This window comes from Kogia breviceps, chromosome 14, assembly GCF_026419965.1.
Source record: "Kogia breviceps isolate mKogBre1 chromosome 14, mKogBre1 haplotype 1, whole genome shotgun sequence".
In the NCBI taxonomy this organism is placed as follows: Eukaryota; Metazoa; Chordata; class Mammalia; order Artiodactyla; family Physeteridae; genus Kogia; species Kogia breviceps.
Window position 1 is genome coordinate 57,785,043 of NC_081323.1, and position 22,763 is coordinate 57,807,805.

Below are 22,763 nucleotides of genomic sequence, written 5' to 3' on the forward strand. Positions count from 1 at the left end.
GAGATCTCCCTGTACGTCCTCCCCGGGGGCTGAGATGAGGAGCCCCTACCCCCCTCATCCTTCCAGAAGGAAGCCCTTTCTCGGCCCAGAGCGCTCCTCTGGAGCGCCCAGGCTGCCTTGTCCGTCCTCCTGGGAGCGAGTCTCAGGTGCAGGGAACAGCGGGCGTCTGCCTGCGCACTTTGGTTAGGTTTCCTGGCAGACTGGAAGCGTGCAGTCGGTGCGCCCCGGGGCGCTGCCTCTGCACCGCCCTTAACGAGGACTGAGGGAGAAGGCACTTCGTGGCCTGGGAGGGTGTTTAGAAGCATTGAATCCTTTGTGGGAGGCGGGGAAGAGGAGGGTCACTGAGCTGGAGGGAGAGTGTCTGTGTTTATGGGCACCGGAGGGACGCCCAAGATGCCACTGCATTTGACCCTGGGGGGAGGGGAAGGGGGCCAGCCTGGGAACTCAGGACTTGGAAACTCCGGCTGCGCCCCTTGGTTCCTTTGGTGCCTTAGGGCACCTTCACCCTGGAGAGGAAACCCAGGTAGCAGTTCTCGGTGCAGGCCGGGGGTCGCCTCTTGTTAGCTCCAGTTTCCTAACTCTCCAGGGTTAGAGGCGAGGGAGGGGTTAGCGAGTCGCTGCTTCCATATCCCCGCGGCCCGGGGAACCATCAGGTTGGGATGCTCCTGGAGTCTTTAAGGTGTCAGCTCCGAGGGACCAGGCCAGCCCGGAAGCTGCCCGCGCGGAAAGGGCGGGGAAGACCCCGACCCCCCTGGTCCAGGAGCCGCCAACTCTATTCCCTGCTGCCGGGGAATGGGGGGCTCATGGCTGCTGCCCGGACAAGCAAGGGCCGGGCTGTGCACCTACCTGACTCGGAACGTGTGGGGCGGGGCTGCTCAAGTGCTTGGAAATTCGAGTCTGGCAGTCCAGGGAATTGGTACCCACCGCGGGTCTTTTCAGTTGAACTTGGAAAGAAGTGCGGACAGTGTCATGGAATAGCTTTGTTTGAGCTGCAATATGATGCACCAGAACTGGAGTTTTCTTTTATAATAATTATGATTGTATATTTTTATTATTTTTTAAAATCCGGTGCGCCAAGAGGCCTGGCCTTTTCAGCACAAGTTTAGGACACATCCCAGCCAGTGATCTCTCCCTGCCCCTTGTCCTAGTTCATCTACCCTCCATTTCCCATTTACCTTTGTTACAAAGGAAAAAATAAAAGAGATGAGAGGGCCTGGATCCTTTTAATTCTTAAGTGACCACAGAGGGCCTGGCTGGAGCCATGGGCAGATTTATTTTTGGCCAAGTTCTTTTTTTCTTCAGAGGCAAGGACCTGGGCCCATGAAGGGTAAAAGTGGCTCTGGCAGGGGTTCTAGGGCAAACAACGGGGCTGACTCCAGACCTTCATGTTTTCTGAGCTCATCTGGGAAGCACTGGGATCTGGGGGAATCCACTGGGTTTCCTCTAAGTTAACTCATGGCTGAGTTGGATTAGGAAGAAACTGGTATCATTATTTACAGTTTTGGAGGGTACCATTAGCATCCAGAGATAAGGCTGAGAAGAGTACAGGGCCCTTGGCTCTGCCACCTGCTAGCTGTGTGACCTTGGGCAAATGACTTCACCTCTCTGTGTCTCAGTTTATTCACTTGCCAGATGAAAGTTTCAGTGGTAGTATTGGCCACAGGGGGTTTGGGGGAGAAATAAATAAAGCAATAAGCATAGAACAGGGTCTGACACATGGCAAGTGCCCGGATGATGTTAGTTTTCTTTCTTTCTTTCTTTCTTTCTTTCTTTTTTTTTAAATCAAATAGATTACTCTCTATTTTGAGTCTTATGACACCTGGTGGGATAGGAAAGGCAGGCAGCTTCCCTTACATGTACGCCCTTTCTTTTAAACAACAGATCACAAAAAGAGAGGTTAATCATAAAGGGAGATTTCTCAACAGAAACCTCATTCCTTCCAAGCCTGACCTCTCCTCATGTTCTAAGGAGGATCAGTTACATGCCACCCACTGGCTGAGAGGTGGATTGGTGGCATTTGACAACATCCCAACAGGCACCTATACCCTGAAATTAAGTTTTTACTTAATTAAGTATTTAAGTTTTTACAGCAGTTGTGTATTTTATTCTTTAATCAACAGAAGGCCTGCTTCTCCTTGGCCTCCTGGGATGAAAGTATCATCTTAGTAAATCTTACTTTCCTAAGAACACACCATCTTTATTGTCACCCCGTGGTCCCAGGGTTTTCCACTCAGAAACGAGCCAAAACATGGATCTGAGCAGATTTCTCCTCCTGGAATTGACCCACTCTGCCCTATTTTCTGTTCATGATAATTGATGCTATTTTTTTTACCTACTTCTCTAATGTCTGAGCACAGGCCGCTGTGACATCCTCAGGTCTCTGATGACTTTTTTTTTTTTTTTAAACAAATTTAGTCTTTTCAGTTCAAGCCATACCAAATCATTATATTTTATAAAATTCCTTTCAGATAAGTCTTTTTTTTTTTTTGCATTTAGAAAATTGGGTCTGTCCTGTATAAACATGTCTGACATTTCACCTTTCCAAAAATCAGACCATTTTATTTGCATCTTTTAAGCTGATGTGTGGAGTAATGAACACATTCCAAGAGGGAACTCGTATCTGACACAGAAAATACCTTGGGGATGCAGTGACTTCCCAGTGGTGTGTGTGAAGACTATTGAAATCCAAGTGCAATTGCTCTGAAGGACACAGGGCAGCTCATCTCACTTTTCCCACCCAGCATGGGAGCCATGTAGTAAGCATGCTCCACAAAGTAATATCGAATGACTTTCCTAAAATCATCACTTGTCACGTTTCCTTTCCCCTATATTGCCCAAGACAAAACTTTGTTGTGCCAAAGACCTCAAACTTGGAGATGATGTTTTTATTTTTTTATTTTAAAAATATTCATTTATTTATTTGGTTGTACCGGGTCTCAGTTGCAGTAGGTGGGCTCCTTAGTTGCGGCTCCAGGGCTCCTTATTTGCGGCAGGCATGCTCCTTAGTTGTGGCATGTGAACTCTTAGTTGTGGCACACATGTGGGATCTAGTTCCCTGACCAGGGATCAGACCCAGGCCCCTGGCATTGGGAGTGCAGAGTCTTATCCACTGAGCCACCAGGGAAGTCCTGATGATATTTTTAAGAAGTTCTGAGGCTCTCCCTGATGCCTGCCTCCCATTATTTAAAACACTGCCTAGAGGCACCAGTCTTAAAATATTAAAACTTTAATTAAAGAATAAATGGTGAGGGAACTTCAAAATGAGGGGCACCCAGCACCTTCAGATGACTTCAACAGAGAACATGGTTAGACTAGGTTGCCGGGTCTGGGGGTTCTTATGAAAATGACCCCTGGAGTTATAAGGAGAGACAACCATCCTCATGTTTTATATCTGTAGTTACTCTGAGCACCGTCATTACTGTTGGCCTGTCATTGGTCATCAGACACAACAGATGTGGGTGACGCTTGCCTGCTGCTATGGATGGGTGTGACTGTACTGGAGGAAGGAGTAACTAATGTAGTAAATGTTTATCCAGAACATACCACACATTAGCTGTTCTGCTCGGGGAACAAGGCCAATGAGAACCTTGCCCCCTTGGAGCTTCTTTGGTTGTGGGGAGAGCCAAACAATAAGCAAGGGATGGAAAATTCATTTTTATGAGGTTAATGACAAGGGTTACAAAAATTATGATGTGACAATATGAGAGTGACTTGGAAGGACTTTCCAAGGAGGAGAGATTTGAGCTGAGATCTAATCGAAAGGAATAGTTGATGTGTATCAAGCGATACATGCATCCCGTGAGCATTTATTGAGCACCTACTATGTGCCAAGCACTGTTCAAAGAACTTGCAATACACAGTGATCAGATGGAGCATTCCTTCTAGAGTGTTCTTCTACATGAAGAGCATTTTAGAAAGAGGGAACAGCAAGTGCAAAGGCCCCGAAGCTGAAACAGGGATACCATTATATGGATGAAGTTGGGTCATAGAGGCTCCTGAGACCTGATAAGGAGTCTGGCTCTTATTATTCCAGTGAAGCCATTGAAAGTTTTAATGCAGAGACGTGCCATGTTATATTTAAGACTTACATGTGGGAAACACCGTCAGATGTTTCTGAGAAGGGTAAATAAAGAAGCGTGTCTTCCTGGCCAGCCAGCTTTTGTCTCAAAGTTCCGATTCATCTCCATAACCAAATTTGGTCTGTGGACTTCCCGGCACTGGAAGGGTGAGCCCTACAGCATCTAAGACAATGAACTTTTTCCCCCCCTCCTTTGGAGACTTAGAACAGTCTTACATTCAAGATGGGGGATTAGTTTATAGGGAAAAGGAACCCCAGGTTTCTCAGTAATACTCATTGTGTGTGGCTGGAACAGTAGCAGGTGTCTGTATACATTATCTTACTTAGTTCTTTCCCTAGATGTCCCTTCAAAGAAGCAGCACCTCCTCCCCTGCCCCAGCACCCACATACACTCTTCCCAGCAGCTTGGCTACCTCACCATCTATCTGCAAAATGGGGATGTGAAAAGACTCCACCTCGGAATGCGCGAGAATGATCCAGTGGAATCACTCATTACTCCCATATCCAGCATCTACTCTGTGCCAGGCACCCTGCTAGATGCCAGGGATACTATGATGTCCAAACCAGGTGCATATACGGTTTGGACACAGATCCCTGTTTTTGATCATCTATTCCAGAAGTTTCCTTTTCAGAGTGTGGCCCTGTTTTTCTCCCATGAGTGCGTGTGATAATGGATATTGACAGGAAGAAGTGAGTTGCCTCCTGAGAGCCCTGAGTGCTCCTGGCATTTTCCATCTTTGGAGGCTCTCCTGGCCTTGGTAGATGGTAATAAGTTGTGATGGAGCATTTGGACATCTGGACAATTCAACTTTCTTCCCACATTTGACCCCCCCGCCCCCAAGCCTGTCTCTCTTTATCCACAAGCCTGGAGCTCTGTCAGTGCTTGTTAGAGGACCTGTGATAATAATGATAAGTTTATGGGTTTTTTTTTTTTTTTTTGGCCGAGCTGCAAGACATGCTGGATCTTAGTTCCCAGACCAGGGATCGAACCCGGGGCTCCCTGTGGTGTAAGCGCGGAGTCCTAACCGCTGGACCGCCAGGGAATTCCCAGGTTTATGTATTTTGAGCACTTTCTGGACGACACAAGCTGTGCTGAGCACTCCGCCTGCGTGGCTGTGTGTTGAGCTGTGATTTCCTGCCCTGTGATCATCTTCCTCCTGCCCTCACCTCCACAGCTCACCTTGTTCACTCCCTACTCATCCTTTAGGTTACAACTCAGGAGTCTCTTGCTTAGGGAGACCCTCTGTCTTTCCCCGTGTGGATTCCCTTCCTTGCAGTCGTCCCAGGAGCGGCTTTGGATTTACTTGGTGGCTCTGTTTTATCTCGTTCTCTTACTCCACTGGAAGGTAAAGTCAGGTGGGCCACGCAGGCACCTGGTTTGGGCATCATGATATCCCTGGCATCTAGCAGGGTGTTTGGCACAGCGTAGATGCTGGATGTGGGGTAATGAGTGATTGTATTGGATCGTTCGCACGCACTTTGAGCTGGAGTCTTTTCACGTCCCCATTTTGTAGATAGATGGTGAGGTGTAAGCGGGGTTAAGCAGTGTGTCTCAGGGCACCACATCAGGTAAGTGGCCCACCCAGGATTTTTAACCGACGGTCTCAACGCGTAGTCCGAAATACTGACCACTGCACTCACACTGCCTGTGTTGCTGCTTTGTAAGATGCTAGGAAGGGAGGAGGCAGTGCCGTGCAGTGGTTAGGGGGACTTTGCTGCTCAGCTTGAGGAGCTCTGAGCAGTGATGCTGAGTCTATCAGAAGCACACAAAGAAAACAGGGCACCTGTTTCTGTTTGTCACAACCGTTCGTTATTGTTGTGTGTGAGTGGCCTGAGCAGGGGGTCTGTGCTGGCGTGATCTGGCTCTTGTTTTGCTCTTTCTCTCCTCAGGGCCTTCGGGCCCCTGGCTCTGGGCTCACGCTCTGAGCGTGATTTTGCAGGGAGTGCAGAGGGCACCCACCTGGCTGCAGGTATCTGGGGGCATCATCCCCTTGAGGCTAACCCTGCTCTGATAACCACTCACAGTGCAATTTGTGCACCGCGGCTCACTCCAGTGAAGCACTGTCATCTGAATCAGCTCCCCTCTCATTTTTTCTGAGAACCAAAACTAGGCCTTTGCCAGCATAATAGATCAACTTGTGCCATCACCTTGCTTCTTGCTAGGTCTGTCTTTCCTCAAGATGTTCCTTTTCTGTGAATTTTAGAATAGGGGAGTCAGAGATGAGAGTATGGATTTAGGTTTTCAAAATTGTCTTCCTTGTGTCACCCTCAGTTCCCTAAGAGCTACCATTTGCAGGAAACTCCTTTTGTGCCAGGGCACAGGGAAGAATGCTTTGCATGCAGTGTTGCAGTAACTATTTACCGCAAATTTGTTGTCCCCATTTTGCAGGTGGGAGTACTGAGGCCCAAAGACTAAGTTGCAGACTCAAGCAGTTGCTTCCAAAGTCCTGGGCTTCTCTCTTCTACTCGGTGCTGAGAGGACATGCTGGGTGTCGAGGGGCATAGCAGAGGGAACTTCACAAGAGGCTCGGGAGGAAGGAGGTGACGCAGGGCAATGATTAGGATTTCAGAATCAGACTGTCTGGCTTCAATCCCAGCTCTGTCACATTCTAGCTTCATGTCCTTTGGTCTTACTTAACCTCTGTGAGCCTCAGTCTTCCCATTTGGATATAATAATGATTCCTACATTGCAGGATCAGTTTGATGATTAATCAGCCCTGTAAATTATTTTAGCAAAGTACCTGGCACATAGTGTGTGTTCACTAGTGGTGCTGGCTCTGGTAACAGTGACAATTATTATTACCATTTAATAATAATTATATCATTATTATTGTTGTTGTTGTTACTAGAATTTCACAGTCCCCTGAGGTAGAAAACTGGCCCCAGAATGTGATTCTTACATTTTCCTCTTGGCTGTAACAGAGATGATAAATTGAGAGTGAAGGAGGCAGGGCCCATCCAGCATGACTGCAAGTGTATAGTTGAGGGAGTTGACAGACCTGAGTCTCTATATGGAGTTCTGCCTGCGGAGGACTGCTGACAGCAGCCATATGCACGGGCTCTGATTGATTGGCAGAGAGAAACACTAATATATTAGACTCGTTATGAAAAGTGACAGAGCAGGGAATCCAGAGGCTGATTCAGCATCAGCAGCCCTGGTCAGATCCTGGTGGTGCGAGCTGGGTGTCTGTTTCCCATGGGACACGCCCTCCATCTCCATCCCGGGGTCATTGCTTGTGTTCTAGAGTGAGTCTCTTAAAGACGCCCTGGGCCTGACTGAACCTTATTGGGTCTTTCTGAAGGGAAGCCTGGCCCGTGGCATGGCTCACTCTCAGGGCATCATGAAAAACACATCTTTTCCGTGGGCAGCCTTAGAAAGCTGGGTCCAGGTCAGGCTGCTGCTGATTGCAAAGGCTGATAAGAGAAATTCTCAAAGGGGAGGAAGATATTCTCATTTGCATGGGGTGGGAAATTTCAAGAATTTTCTAGGGGAGAATGAAGAGGGGGATTGATACCTCTCTTTAGAACGTGAAGCTCTTCATTGGGAGGGTTTCTCATTTCTAATTGGAGGAGTTTGGTCAGTCTGAAATATAGCAGCTAGCATCCTGGCTAAATAAGGAGAAAAAAGCCTTGCCTTTCAAGATGATGGCACGTTGACCCAAGCTAATGGAGTTAGTTTGGAGTCAGAAAAACTTTGAGAAGACCAAACTCCCTGAGAACCAAGGTGTGAGAAGACACAGGCTTTGGATCCAGGCATACCTAACTTTTGAGTCCAGACTCTGCACTTTCTAGCTGTGTGACCTCGGGCAAGTTATTGTACCTCTCTGAGCCTCTCTTTCCCTGTCTATCAAAGGACGAATGATTCTGCCTGTCTCACCAAGGATTGATGCTCCAGAGTAAGGTAAGTTGACTTAAAACATAGACTTCTGAGAATATTCCCTCCTCATCCATTTACTTACCTTGTAATATGCAGACAAGAACTGTTCACTAGGAGGTTCTTTGATACAAAAGTTTCTGTAGTTAATGTGCCCGCGGTTCTTGGAAAGATATTTTGTTTTCTAGTGAATTTTTGTTTGTTTCACAGGTGAAACTTACATAGGTTTAGTCTGTGTGAACTTCCAGTAACCTTTGGAAGTGCATATTGAGGACAAAGAATCATTCCCCACCACTCCATAAATTCAGTTCTCCTGAATTGAGGTTTGCCGTTTATAATGAGAGATATTATAAGAAAGCCATTGCATGCAATATTTGAAAAAAATAGATATTGTATATACACAGAAAAAGAATAGACCATTTGGACCAGAGTTTAAGAGTGGATACAGCTGAGTCTAACACTTGAAATGCAAAGAACAAAATATTTTTGAAAACAAATGAGGGGAACCAAGAAAGATAAAAAGTCATGAAGTCACACTCCCTGCTGTTAATTGCTGTGCTTGCTATCCTTGTGTTATCTCTCGTTTCAGGGTCAGAAAAAGTTCATTCTTTCTGGAGATATTGATTGGTATTTATGTATCAGACATTCTAAGTGGAACAAATGATTGTGTTCCCTTTTCACAAAGCCTGTCAGGAAGCTCAGAGCCGATTTTACAGTCCACTCTTGACAGTGTATAGGATTTGCCAGCATAGGTTTTACATATTAACCTCACTGTTGGCTCCATTTTACTTCTCTGCCTCTAATTTTCACCTTTTATTGTAATTTATGTTGCTTTTTTCATTATTTTTTAGAAAGTCATCTTCGCAAGGTACCTAAAATAAATATACATAAGATAGGTGGCAGTTAGGAGGCACAAATGAATAAGTTGCAGCCCTTTAAAATATCAGAAATTCCAGAAAACATGGTGGTATAGTGCAGCGCTAGGTATCCTGAGCTAGACCCGGAGTAAAGGAGTATCATTTTGAGTCCCAGCAGTGCAAATGGACACTCTTATTTTCTCCCATTTTTTTCTGAGAAAAAATTTTAAATGACATGACATTTTAATGTTATGTCACTTTAAATGACATGTAGGATCGCTTTTCTGGGGTCATTCACTGCCTTTCTCATGCATTCGGTAAACATTTCAGACACGTGCTCCGGTCAGGTGCTGTGTCAGGCTCTGTTGTATTTGGATGAGACACTGACCAGTGACCAAGACCAGCAAGATCTCTGCCTCCTGAAGCTTATTCTCTAGTGGGAGAGACCAACATAAGCCATAAAAACAAATAAATGGACCATATAATTATCTATTATAATAAGTATTAAGATGGAAACAAAACGGGGCACTGATGCACTAAAAAGGTAAAGGGCCATATAGGGTTGGAGGGTGTGGGAAGATCTGTCCAAAAAAGTCTGTCCAAAAGTGGAGACTTTTAGGTGACGTTTAAGCTGAGACCTGGAGAATGACAAGGACTGAGTTCTGCCAAGAGGGGAGATGGAGGGAGGGCAGGAGAGCATGGTGGCGGGAGCCCGGGAGTACGGGGAGCGCTCTGCACGCCGTGAAACCTGCACGGTGGCCCCCGTGCCCAGGGCAGCGTGAGCAAGGGAGTTGACGTGGCCGGAGGAGCTGCAGAGGCCACAACACGCAGCCTGTTCTCGAGACCCCATGCTCTTTCATTCTGAAGTGGGTGAGGTCTGTGCTGGAACCATTACTCGCGGATGTGCAGCTGATGAAAGAACAGCTCTCAGGGTGAGAGAATGGCTGCGGGGAGCACCTTTGGGGGCAAAGGTGAGGTGTGTGTGCATGTGCGCATGTGCACGGGTGCGTGACGATGCACGTGTGTGACGCAGGAGGAAGAGAGGGCAAGAAGGGTGACCAGATGGTGGTGTGATGGGCTCTGATTTCAGAACCCGTGGGAATGAGGAACGGGGCAGCTGGGCCTTCTCTTATTTCATGTCCAGGGTGTCGCTCTGTTTAGTCCCCTACTCAAGTCGTCCCTCTGTTTTGTAGGTACATTCTGTGAGTGACAACATCTTAGGAGGTAGAGCCAGACCCCAGTTCTGTGAATACACATTCATAACGTCGGTAAAGAGAAAACAGAATTCCCTTCTTCACCTTAGACCACCCTTAACCACCGCTTCTTTGGCTCCATGCCACTGTCAGAGATGTAAAAATAATTGGGAAACGCTTTTGAGACTTCAGCATTTTGGAGTCCTTTTTCAAAGCCTTTTATTAGCACAGCAGTGCTACTTCTGCCTCTTGCGTCGTCACCATTTTCAGTGCCCTCCCTTTTCACTCGTGGTTTTGGTTTTGCTGCCTCTTTGGTCTGACGTCCCTCCCTTGCGAGTCTTGGAAACAAGAATGTTCTGTTTAATGTTCCTTGTTCTTCTGGCATAGGTAGAGGGCTGTTACCCTGTTTCCTCCTGTGTTCACCGTTTCGAGACAAGGATTGGTGGAATTCCCATTTATAGAAACAAAATCAAGGGAAACAGCTCACAGAGTTTAATCTGTCTCCATCCTAACTCTTCTAGTTATTGAAAAAAAAAAAAAAAAAAAAAAAAGGAAGTGAAATTATTCATTCCCTTGAGCTCCAGATTGCTTTACTGAAAGAAGGGAGGGAATTCACTCCATGGGAAAGAGGCTCTTGGGCTTTCATTCCTTGATGATCTTCTCTTTACATAATTTTAGGGAGCATGTTGGGGAATATTAATTCTGGTCGGCCACAAATGTGCCTCAGCTCAGAGAATAAATGGAGAGCAGTGTCTGGAACAAATGCTTGTCTTAAAAAAAGTTTATGAAATGCCAGCAGATGTCACTGTGCCCTTGCCATTTTAGTTTTTTTCCCTTTTAACTTTTTTTTAAAGCAACATTAATTATTTGTAGTAGTAAACACACACACACACACACACACACACACACACACACACACACACACCAACAAAACACCCTCCTACAGTCATTAAGAGACCATGAACAGAATTCACTTCATAAGGTGAACCCTCTAAATCACCTAACTGTGTAATATAGTCTTTTCCCACAATAGTGGTTTCAGAAATAAAAGACTAGTATAAGTTTTATATTTTTTCTCCTTCCCTCTCAGCCATTGTTGGGAAGCTAATAATAGCCCAGGATCCAGCTCAGCTTCTTAGAGCCAACTGGCTCTGCTAATTGATACAGCTCTTTATTTGAAAGCTGGAGTTTGCAAAGAAGGCTGGGGGGAAAGCTGGGGCTATAAGTCTCATGATCGATAGTCTGAGTTATAATGCGAACCTCTCGCATATAATGCAAACCTCTCGCAACTTTCATTGTTGTCGTGAGCACAACAACGTGCGTGCTAATAGTCAGTTCCTCTTTTTGGGTTAAAAATTGGTGGCATCTATACAGGAAAAGATTCGACCAAAGTATTTAAAATTAATCATTTTAAGTGAGGGATGAGTTGCAAGCATTTACAGAAGACAAGTACAAAAGTAGTAAGTTAGTTTCGAGGCAGAGAATGATGTATTAAACAAGGCATAGTTGATGCTTCACTTTATTTATTTAATAGTTTAGATTAAAATGGCACAGTACTAAAAATGATGCAAGAGTATGCTGAGAAAAATATATTTCTCTTCCACTTGCCTCCTAGCTTACCAGAGACAACTACTATCATGGTTTCTCACACATCCTTTCATAGATCTGTTTATGCACATGTAGACATATAGACATTCACACTGATTCGAGGTAGCATAGAAAACGCGTAGTTCCACTCTTTGCTTTTTTTTTGTGGTACGTGTGCCTCTCACTGTTGTGGCCTCTCCCGTAGCAGAACACAGGCTCCGGACGCGCAGACTCAGCGGCCATGGCTCACGGGGCCCAGTGGCTCCGCGGCACGTGGGATCTTCCCGGACCAGGGCACGAACCCATGTCCCCTGCATCGGCAGGCGGACTCCCAACCACTGCACCACCAGGGAAACCCTGCTTTTTTTTTAAAATTTAAGGATATATTGTAGGGATTATTTCATATCTATACAAAATCTCTCCATCTTCTTAATGGATATATAGTTTTCCATTGCACATATTTAAGTTATTTAATTGGTCTCCTTTTGGTGGTTGTTTATGTGATTTCTAATATTTTACTATCACAGTGCGGCATGGAATATGCTTGACCACCACCATTTCCTCACATGTAGGTCTATCTGTAGGAGAAATGCCTAGAGATGAAATTGCTGGGCCAGAGCAGATGGGCCTTTCATTTTTACAGACACCTGCAACCTAAGGATTTGGCTGGCATGTGCCCTGGCATCTCGGTGGGTGACAGTTTCTATGAAGACGTATTGTGGTTCTGGTTTGGTGGCCACAGTACAGATGTGGGGCCGTTGGACAGTGTTTACCTGTTGGCCTGTCTTGCATTTCTTGTCATTCCCGTTTTCTGCTAATACTTTCCATCTGCCAGGTACTTTGCCAAGAGCTTTCATTCCATTTTCATATTTTGTCCTGTGGAATAGACCCTGCCGTCACCACTGCTTCAGAGGAAGGGACATGTGGGCTGAGAAAGAGAGGTCAAGCGCTTTGCTTAGGGTCATAGGACTGGTTAGTGGTGGCCGGGGATTCACACTCAGAGCCCCGAGCTTAGCCATCACGGAGTGTGTTTTGAACAGCAAAGATCAATACTTTTGAGTTGCACCAGGGTTTAACCTGGGCACTCTTGCACTAGTGGCATTTACATGTGATAGTTTCTGCTGTTGTGTGGGGCTGTCCTGTGAGCTGCATCCCTGGTCTCCGCCTATTGGATGCCAGTAGTACCATTCTTTGGATGGCAACCAGAGCTGTCTCCAGATAATTGCCAGATGTCTCTGGAGAGGGCGTTGTTGCCCCTAGTTGGAAACCACTGGCTCAGGAACATAGCACATGTGCTGTGGGGACATATATTGTCACACCAGAGACATGGATTTCACTTGTCCCTGCTTGAGGACACCCATTTGGCCCTGCCTAAAGGTGGGGCAGCTGGGCTCCCCTCCTATGAACACCCGTCCAGGAAGAAATAGGAAGGTGTGCTCAGGCCCCTGTCATGCTCCCATCACAGTAATGCTCCCCAACACAACTTTGTCTTTTAAAATGTAGCTTAGAGGACTTCCCTGGTGGCACAGTGGTTGAGAGTCCGCCTGCCGATGCAGGGAACACGGGTTCGTGCCCCGGTCAGGGAGGATCCCACATGCCGCGGAGTGGCTGGGCCCGTGAGCCATGGCTGCCGAGCCTGCGCGTCCGGAGCCTGTGCTCTGCAGCGGGAGAGGCCACAACAGTGAGAGGCCCGCGTACTGCTATAAATAAATAAATAAAATAAAATGTAGCTTAGAAACATCCGTGAAAAATTGCCTGGTAAAACAGACTTATAAAAAATCATGTTCTCAAGTACAGCCCAGCTTATATATTATGCAGTCTTCCTCTTCGTGCATTTTCATTCCGTGCTCAGTAATGCTCTCCATCAAAATGGCAATCGTGAGGCCTGCGTGACACCACCACCCTTTCCGTATACGTGATAGACATTGATAATCAATTCCTTCCCCCTCCCCCTCCCCTTCCCCATCAGAGACACTTCCTGAGAATCCTCAATACATCACTTTTGGCATCTACTCTCAGCCAATTGGAATTACTATGTGAAATGAAATTTATTTGCCATCCCTATTACATGGTGCCTTTTTGGCTGAGAAGAAGGATTATGCCTTCCAAAGAGGCAGGCTTATCATGAGATATTGGCTTAGTTTTCAGTTACTCTGAGAAAAGTACTTGATGGATATGAAGAAATGTCTATTCTTAAGGCAGCTGGAATGAATATCCTATTTCATAACAATAATTGGGCACTTGGGAATGTATCGATGTCCTAGGCATTTTACATAAGCTCCACTCTTGCAGACTGTGGTTTGTATTGTAACATCCCTCTCTCCCCCACCAAAAATAACCCCCTCCCTTTAAAGTTCCATGAGGCAGCCAGCCGAGGGTGAAACGAAATGCTTTGTATACGGTGGAACCGAGACAATTCCCTTAGCAAAGGACATTCAGAAGCTGTGGGATATTATTGGAACTGTGTCACTTCTTAGCATGGGGCATGTGAGGAAACTTTAAAGAGAAAAGGAACTTGAGCATCCAAGACTTCCAAAAGTCAAGTCTGATTTCTAAAGGCCCTGAGGCCAGGTTGCTCTAGGATGGGAACATATGTCTAAAATTTTAAAGTGCTTTTAGGTGGTACCTTATAATCACCCCTTCCGGCATAATGTTTTATTTCCTTTTTGCTTTTTCTGAAGAAATGGATGGGATTCCCAGAGGATTATTTGCATAGATTTAGTAATTTGACTAACCTACATGCAAATACCCACCACTGAAATAATTTTTAACAAGTCTCCTGTTTCGGATCCTAGGAAAACAGACAAAAATAATCCTGGGGGGACTTCCCTGGTGGCGCAGTGGTTAAGAATCTGCCTACCAGTGCAGGGGACATGGGTTCAGTCCTTGGTCCTGGAAGATTCCCACGTGCTGCGGAGCAACTAAGCCCGTGTGCCACAACTCCTGAAGCCTGTGTGCCTAGAGCCCGTGCTTTGCAACAAGAGAAGCCACCACAATGAGAAGCCCATGCACTGTAACGAAGAGTAACCCCCGCTCGCCGCAACTAGAGAAAGCCTGCGCACAGCAACGAAGACCCAATGCAGCCAAAAATAAATAAATAAATTTATATGTATAAAAAAAAATTAGTCCTGAGAAGATGAAGCACTCGGTCAGAGGGCATCTGTCTCCTTTTTGGGATGGATGGTAATGTTTTTCTTTCTCTACTTTTTGGTGGCTTAGTCTCTGTGAGATAGGGACAAAAAGACACATTATTGTCTTGTATTTCCTCTTCTAAGAAAGGAATTCCCACCTGGGCATCACCAATGGACCAGTGGACTTCAGGGGCTTACTGAAATTGTATTCAAAATTGTTAGAACAGTTTTTTTTACTTGGGTGGAAAGTCCATAGCTTTAAAAGAAAAATCAGATTCTCAAAGAAATTATCAGCCAAAAATACAGTTAATGCTGAGCTGTTAACCAAAACAACCATAGGATCATAATAACAATGTCATAAAATACTTAATTGAATACCCCTGGCCTCAGTAACTTTGGTGATAACTGAAATCAGAAAGTCCTTCCTAAGAGTTAAAGTCACATGCATGGGTGTTTGCTGGAGAAGACTTGCAACCTTTCTTTGTAAAGTTCTTGATAGCAAGACTTCTTAGTATGAGGTTGAATGATAGTCCTCAGTCAAATCTAGTAATAATGTATGTTTATTTTTCAGTACTACTAACTCAATAAAAACTACCATTGGTTATCCATTGATCATTTGTAAAAAAAAATGCAAGTCTGTAAATTGCACTTCAGTGATACATAATACTAATGAGAAAACTTGCATTTGGCCTCTCATTGGCCCATCATGAAGACTTTCTGGGCTTATATACTTGGGCATCACAAATCACTACTCTAGGAGGTTAGAAAAGATGGGAGCAGAGGGCTTTCCCATGGGATCTCCAGTCTACAGATATCCCCATTTTTATCAGAGTGGCTCTAAAAACCGTGTTTTCTAAATTTTTTCATTTTGTAAATTATCAACAGGCTTGAGATACACATGCACACACAAGCACACAGCACACACATATATGTAGAGTCCACATACATACATGCACTTATGAATGTGTTAGACCCAAATCTGTATTTATATGCACTGGTCGTGGTGTATGTCAGTATACCTATCTGCCCAATTTTAGATTATCACTATTAAATAAAATTTAGTGGTCTTTCAACACCTCTTCATTGGCCAACCTGTTTTGAAAGAGGTCCGTTAGCTATTATCCATTTTAGGCAATATACATGTTTATGAGACACTTAGTAGGAACTTTTGGGACCCAGTATTTTATGAAGCAAAATAGATTAATTTAAATGAAACCCTATTTGTTTGCTTTAGAGCTTGGATTTTTGACTTGGATGAATTCTGCAGAAAAGCTAAGCAGAATTATCTACCACCTGGTTTGGATTTTTGGTTATCCTCCGTATCTGAAATCACACCCAACCATCCCCATAGATTTGAATGGCTGTGATTTTCAACATGCACATGTTCTATTGGACCCTTGCCAAGTGGTATCTGATTTTCTGTGCATACATTTCTATATGTGGACAAATAATATCACATACCAGCCAGTGTTCTCTATTGTCTTCATGGATCCTTGTTTGCAAAAAAGTAGAAAAAAAAATGCTGAATCCCGCAGAAAGTTTCCACTTCCCAGACCAAGATGTGTGCATAGCAGGGAGAAGAGACCAGATGGCCAGTGGGTTGAAATCAGCAGAGAACCAGCTGGGATGCATGAGAGGGCATTTCCTCCCCCACTTCCCTGGGAGCCTGGTCAGGGCAGGTCCTGGAGCGCTGAGCAGGACAAGGGATGTCAATGTCAAGACCTCTGTCTGGCTCGAAGGACCCCTGGACAAATAGGAGTTGGACTGGAAGCCGGTAGAGGAGCTGAGGACAGCTGTTAGTTTCCTGCTTGTTTGGAAAAAAAAAAAAAAAGAAAGAAAAAAAAAAAAAAGCATGCCAGCATGCCAGAAGGTTTAAGGGTAAAATGCTGATGAACAGGAAATACCCATATTTCCCTGTGTTAGCAGTGGCTTGGAGACTGAAGTTCTATGATGAAGGCACATAATTTGGGTGGTTTCAGATCCCAAAGGAAGGAATTTTTTCCATGTAAATTAAAACCTTTCTTTAACACCAAATAATTAAGCATTTCTTAGACTGCTAACTTCAGCCACTGTGATTCCTAACCCCTGGGTTGACACTGGGCTTGTTCAGTTGTTTTGAGGAAGTTACACACTCTTCAAATTCTCTCATCTCTAATTAATTATTTAAAAGTATTTCTATAGCTCTTCTTTTTTTGGTGAATGTATTAGTTATCTATTGGTACAGAACAAATTAACCCAAAACTTGGCAGTTTAAAACCATAAGCATGCAGTACCACACACAGTTTCTGCAGGTCAGGATTCTGGGAGCTGGGTGGTTCTGATTCAGAGTCTCCTAGGAGGTTTTGGTCAAGATGTTGATGGAGTCTGTCATTATCTGAAGGTGCAACTGGGACTGAGGGATCTGTTTCCAGGTTCACTCATGTTTACTAGCAGGTCTTAGTTCCCTGACGACTTGCGGAAAAGAGGCTTCATTTCCTTTTCATGTGTGCAGCTTTGTAGAGTTGCTTACAACCTGGTGGCTTTCTTCCCCTAGAGCAAGAGAGGTGTGTGTGTGTGGGGGGGAGGGCGGGGAGAGAGAGAGAAAAGAGAGCAAGAGAAAGTCCCAATGACTTTTTTGCGGGGTACAGTTTCCCCTATTATTAACACCCTGCATTAGTGTTGTACATTTGTCACAACTGATGTACCAATATTGATATATTTTTATTAACTAAAGTCCATAATTTACATTAGAGTTCACTCTTTGTGTTGCACAATTCTATAGTTTTTTTCCAAAGTTTTTATTATGGTAAGGTACACATAACATAAATTTTACTGTCTTAACCATTTTGAGATATATAGTTCAGAGATATTAAGTCTATTCATATTGTTGTGAAACCATCGCCACCATCGTATCCATAGCTCTTTTCATCTGGCAAAACTGAAACTCTATACCGGTTAAACACTAACTTCCTGTCCCTCCTCCCCCAGACCAGGCAATCACACTTCTTTCTGTCGCTGTGATTTTGACTACTCTGCACACCTCTTGTAAGTGGCATCGTACAGTATTTGTCTTTCTTTGACTGGCTTATTTAACTTAGCACTACGTTCTCAAGGTTCATCCGTGTGTTGTAGTGTGTGTTAGGTTTGGTTTTTTTAAGGCTGAATAATATTCCATTGTACGTACATGCGACACTTTACTTATCCAATCATCCATTGATAGACTCTTCAGTTGCTACTCAAGTACATTTTAGCAACTGTGACAATTCGATTGAGTTGATAAATGCATAATGTCATGCATCAGATACTACAGAGATTAGTTTCACTGCTCTAAAAGTCCCCCATGCTTCATCCTGTGCCACCCACCCCCCAAACTCCTGGAAACCACTTTTTACTGTTTTGCCTTTTCCAGAATACTCTATAGTTGGAAGCATACAGTATACACCCCTATAGTTTTTTATGACCTGGTCTTAACGTCACACAGCATTATGTCGTCTGCCTTCTTGTATTTGTTGGAAGCCAGTCCAGCCCACAGTCAAGGGGAGGGTAATTAATCTCCACCATTTAAAGTGGGGAATATCACAAAATTTGTAGACAGATTTTTTCCACAGTTAAGAAGCTGAGACTGGAAGTGCCAGCATTTATTGAGCATCTGCTGTGTGCTGGGCACCATCTTAGTGTTTTGATGCACTATACATCTAACCCTTGCATGAATGCTGTGAGGTCTCTGTCCTATTTCTCATCTCAGTTTTTTTTTTAATAGATCTCTATTGGAGTATAATTGCTTCATAATACCGTTTTAGTTTCTGTTGTACAGCAAAGTGAATCAGCCATATGCATACATATGTCCCCATATCCCCTCCCTCTTGAGCCTCCCTTCCATCCTCCTTATCCCACCCCTCTAGGTCATTGCAAAGCACTGAGCTGATCTCCCTGTGCTATGCTGCTGCTATCCCATTAGCTAACTATTTTACGTTTGGTAGTGTATGTATGTCGATGCTACTCTCACTTTGCCCCAGCTTCCCCTTCCCACCCCGTGTCCTAAAGTCCATTCTCTATGTCTCCCTCTTTATTCCTGCCCTGCAACTAGGTTCATCAGTACCATTTTTTTTTTTGGTTCCATATATATGCGTTAGCATATGGTATTTGTTTTTCTTTTTCTGACTTACTTCACTCTGTATGACAGACTCTAGGTTCATCCACCTCACTACAAATAACTCAACTTAGTTTCTTTTTATGGCTGAGTAATATTCCATTGTATATATCTGACACATCTTCTTTATCCATTCATCTGTCGATGGACATTTAAGTTGGTTCCATGTCCTGGCTGTTGTAAATAGTGCTGCAATGAACATTGTGGTACATGTCTTATTTTGAATTATGGTTTTCTCAGGGTATTTGCCCAGTAGTGAGATTCCTGGGTCATATGGTAGTTCTATTTTTAATTTTTTAAGGAACCTCCATACTGTTTTCCATGGTGGTTGTATCAATTTACATTCCCACCAAGAATGCAGGAGGGTTCCCTTTTCACCACACCCTTTCCAGCATTTATTGTTTCTAGATTTTTTAATAATAGCCATTCTGACTGGCGTGAGGTGATACCTCATTGCAGTTTATTTTTTTAATTTTTTTAACTTTTTTTTTTTTTTTTAACGGTACACGGGCCTCGCACTGCTGCGGCCTCTCCCGTTATGGAGCACAGGCTCCGGACGCGCAGGCTCAGCGGCCATGGCTCACGGGCCCAGCCGCTCCGCGGCATGTGGGATCTTCCCAGACCGGGGCACGAACCCGTGTCCCCTGCATCGGCAGGCGGACTCTCAACCACTGCGCCACCAGGGAAGCCCTGGGTCTTGTTTTTGTATCCATTCAGCAAGCCTGTGTCTTTTGCTTGGAGCATTTAATCCATTCACGTTTAAGGTAATTATTGATATGTATGTTCGTATTACCATTTTCTTAATTCTTATGGGTTTGTTTTTTCGTAGTTCCTTTTCTTCTCTTGTGTTTCCCACTCAAAGAAGTTCCTTTAGCATTCGTTGTAGAGTTGGTTTGGTGGTGCTGAGTTCTCTTAGCTTTTGCTTGTCTGTAAAGCATTTGATTTCTCCGTGGAATCTGAATGAGATCCTCGCTGGGTAGAGTAATCTTGGTTGTAGGTTCTTCCTTTCCATCACTTTAAGTATATCATGGCACTCCCTTTTGGCTTGTAGAGTTTCTGCTGAGAAATCAGTTGTTAACCTTATGTGGGTTCCCTTGTATGTTATTTGTCGTTTTTACCTTGTTGCTTTGAATAATTTTTCTTTGTCTTTAATTTTTGTCAATTTGATTACTATGTGTCCTGGCGTGTTTCTCCTTGGGTTTATCCTGCCTGGGACTCTCTGCGCTTCCTGGACTTGGGTGGCTATTTCCTTTCCCAAGTTAGGGAAGTTTTCGACTATAATCTCTTCAAATGGTTTCTTGGGACCTTTCTATCTCTTTTCTCCTTCTGGGACCTATATAATGTGAATGTTCTTGAGTTTGATGTTGTCCTGGAGGTCTCTTAGGCTGTCTTCATTTCTTTTCATTCTTTTTTCTTTATTCTGTTCCACGGCAGTGAATTCCACCATTGTGTCTTCCAGGTCACTTATCCGCTCTTTTGCCTCAGTTATTCTGCTATTGATTCCTTCTAGTGTATTTTTCATTTCATTTATTGTATTGTTCATCTCTGTTTGCTTGTTCTTTAATTCTTCTAGGCATTCTTTAATTCTTTGTCTTTGTTAAACATTTCTTGCATCTTCTCGATCTTTTCCTCCATTCTTTTTCCAAGGTCCTGGATCATCTTTACTATCATTATTCTGAGTTCTTTTTCTGGAAGGTTGCCTATCTCCTCTTCATTTAGTTGTTTTTCTGGGGTTTTATCTTGTTCTTTCATCTAGACATAGCCCTCTGCCTTTTCATCTTGTCTATCTTTCTGTGAATGTGGTTTTTGTTCCACAGGCAACAGGATTGTAATTCTTCTTGCTTCTGCTGTCTGCTCCTCCCTTGCTGCTTTAAATTTTTTTTCTTTGTATTTAATTTTTGTTAGTTTGAGTAATATGTCTTGGTGTGTTTTTCCTAGGGTTTTTCTTGTATGGGATTCTCTGTGCTTCCTGGACTTGGGTCACTATTTCCTTTCCCATGTTAGGGAAGTTTTTGACTATAATCTCTGCAAATATTTTCTCAGACCCTTTCTTTTTCTTTTCTTCTTCAAGGACCCTTATCATTCCAATGTTGGTGCGTTTTGTGTTGTCCCAGAAGTCTCTGAGATTGTCTTCAATTCTTTTCATTCTTTTTTTCTTTATTCTGCTCTTTGGCAGTTATTTCCACTATTTTGTCTTCCACCTTACTTTTTCGTTCTTCTGCCTCAGTTATTCTGTTATTGATTCCTTCTAGTGTATTTTTCATTTCATTTACTGTGTTGTTCATCTCTGTTTGTTTGTTTTTTAGTTCTTCTAGATCTTTGTTAAACATTTCTTGTATTTTCTCAATCTGTGCCTCCATTTCTATTTCTGAGGTTCTGAATCATCTTTATTATCATTACTCTGAATTCTTTTCCAGGTAGATTGCCTATTTCCTCTTCATTTATTTGGTCTTGTAGGTTTTTACCTTACTCCTTCATCTGTGACATATTTTTTTTGCTGTCTCATTATTAAATGTTTTTATGAGTGGGGTTGTGTTCTTGTCTTACTAGTTGTTTGGCCTGAAGCTTCCAACAGTGGAGTTTGTAGGCTGTTGGGTAGAGCTTGGTTTTGGTACCGAGTTGAGGACCTCCATGAGACCTCACTCCGATGAATATTCCCCAGGGTCTGAGGGTCTCTGTTAGTCCAGTGGTTCGGACTCGGAGCTCCCACCGCAGAGCTTTGCCCGACCCCCAGCTTGTGAACCAAGATCCCCCCAGCCACATGGGTTGGCAAAAAAAAAAAAAGAAAGAAAGAAAAGAGAACAATAACAAAGTGAAAATATAAAATTAGACTAGGAAACTAACAGATATGTTAGAAAGAATATGAAAATAAAAATACAGATGAATCAACAACTGGAAGGTACGTTAGTACCACAATAGTAAAAAAGAGGAGGAGTGAAAAGAAAAAAAACTAAATAAATAAATAACAAAAGGCGGTGGTGGGGGAAGGCCTTGGCTGTGGAGAGTGGGACCTAAGCAAGGGCGAGGTCTCTGGGCAATGGGTGGGGCCTATACTCAGGACTCACAGGGCTGGAAAAGGCCCTGGGGGCTCTGTGGGGTGGGGCTTAGGCTCAAGGAAAAGAAGGGGCCCACGTGTGCCCCCCACCCCTGGTTCAGAGGGCGGGGGACCTCACTTGGGAGCCTAGCAGGCTTCTTGGGCTCAAGTGGGTGGGGCAAACAGCCTCCTTTCCTCTCGTACTCCTCTGGTCCTAGAGGGTCCCTCCTGCCTGCCCCTCCTTTTCTCCCGTTGGCCTCCTTCCTATGCCCCCAGGAGCAATGCAGCTGGGGGAGAGGGGGCCTTGGCTGGCAGGGGATCGGCCTGGGAGCTCAGCAGGCTCCCTGGGCCCTGAGTGAGAGGGGAAACGCCCTCTGCTCCTCCCCGGTTCCTCCCGCCTGCCTCTTCTGATTTCCCCAGCCTCAGGGGCGCCGATCCTGTCTGGCCTCCACTTCTCCTACCCCCTCAGCCCCGCCACGTCCTACTGATTCACTTGGGGTTTCCTCCCATTTCCTTAGCTGTTAGGGTCCCCCCACCATCGGCCGGCAGTCACCCTAGTTGTGGGGAGACACTAACTTGGCATCTTCCTACACCACCATCTTGACTCCGCTCATCTCAGTTTTTCAGACGATAGGACTGTGATGTTCCCGGATGGCACATCTTTTTTAAAAATTAATTAATTAATTATTTTTTTGTTGCGTTGGGTCTTCGTTGCTATATGTGGGCTTTCCCTAGTTGCAGCAAGTGGGGGCTATTCTTTGTTGTGGTGTGCGGGCTTCTCATTGCAGTGGCTTCTCTTGTGGAGCACAGGCTCTAGGTGCGTGGGCTTCAGTAGTTGTGGCATGTGGGCTTCAGTAGTTGTGGCTCACGGGCTCTAGAG

At 44.5% G+C, this 22,763-nt stretch overlaps 1 protein-coding gene across 19 annotated transcripts in view; it reads left to right on the plus strand.

Moving 5' to 3' along the window:
* Window positions 1–22,763, plus strand: part of RBFOX1 (RNA binding fox-1 homolog 1) — a 2,224,270-nt gene that overhangs the window by 690,736 nt on the left and 1,510,771 nt on the right. The window lies entirely within an intron of this gene.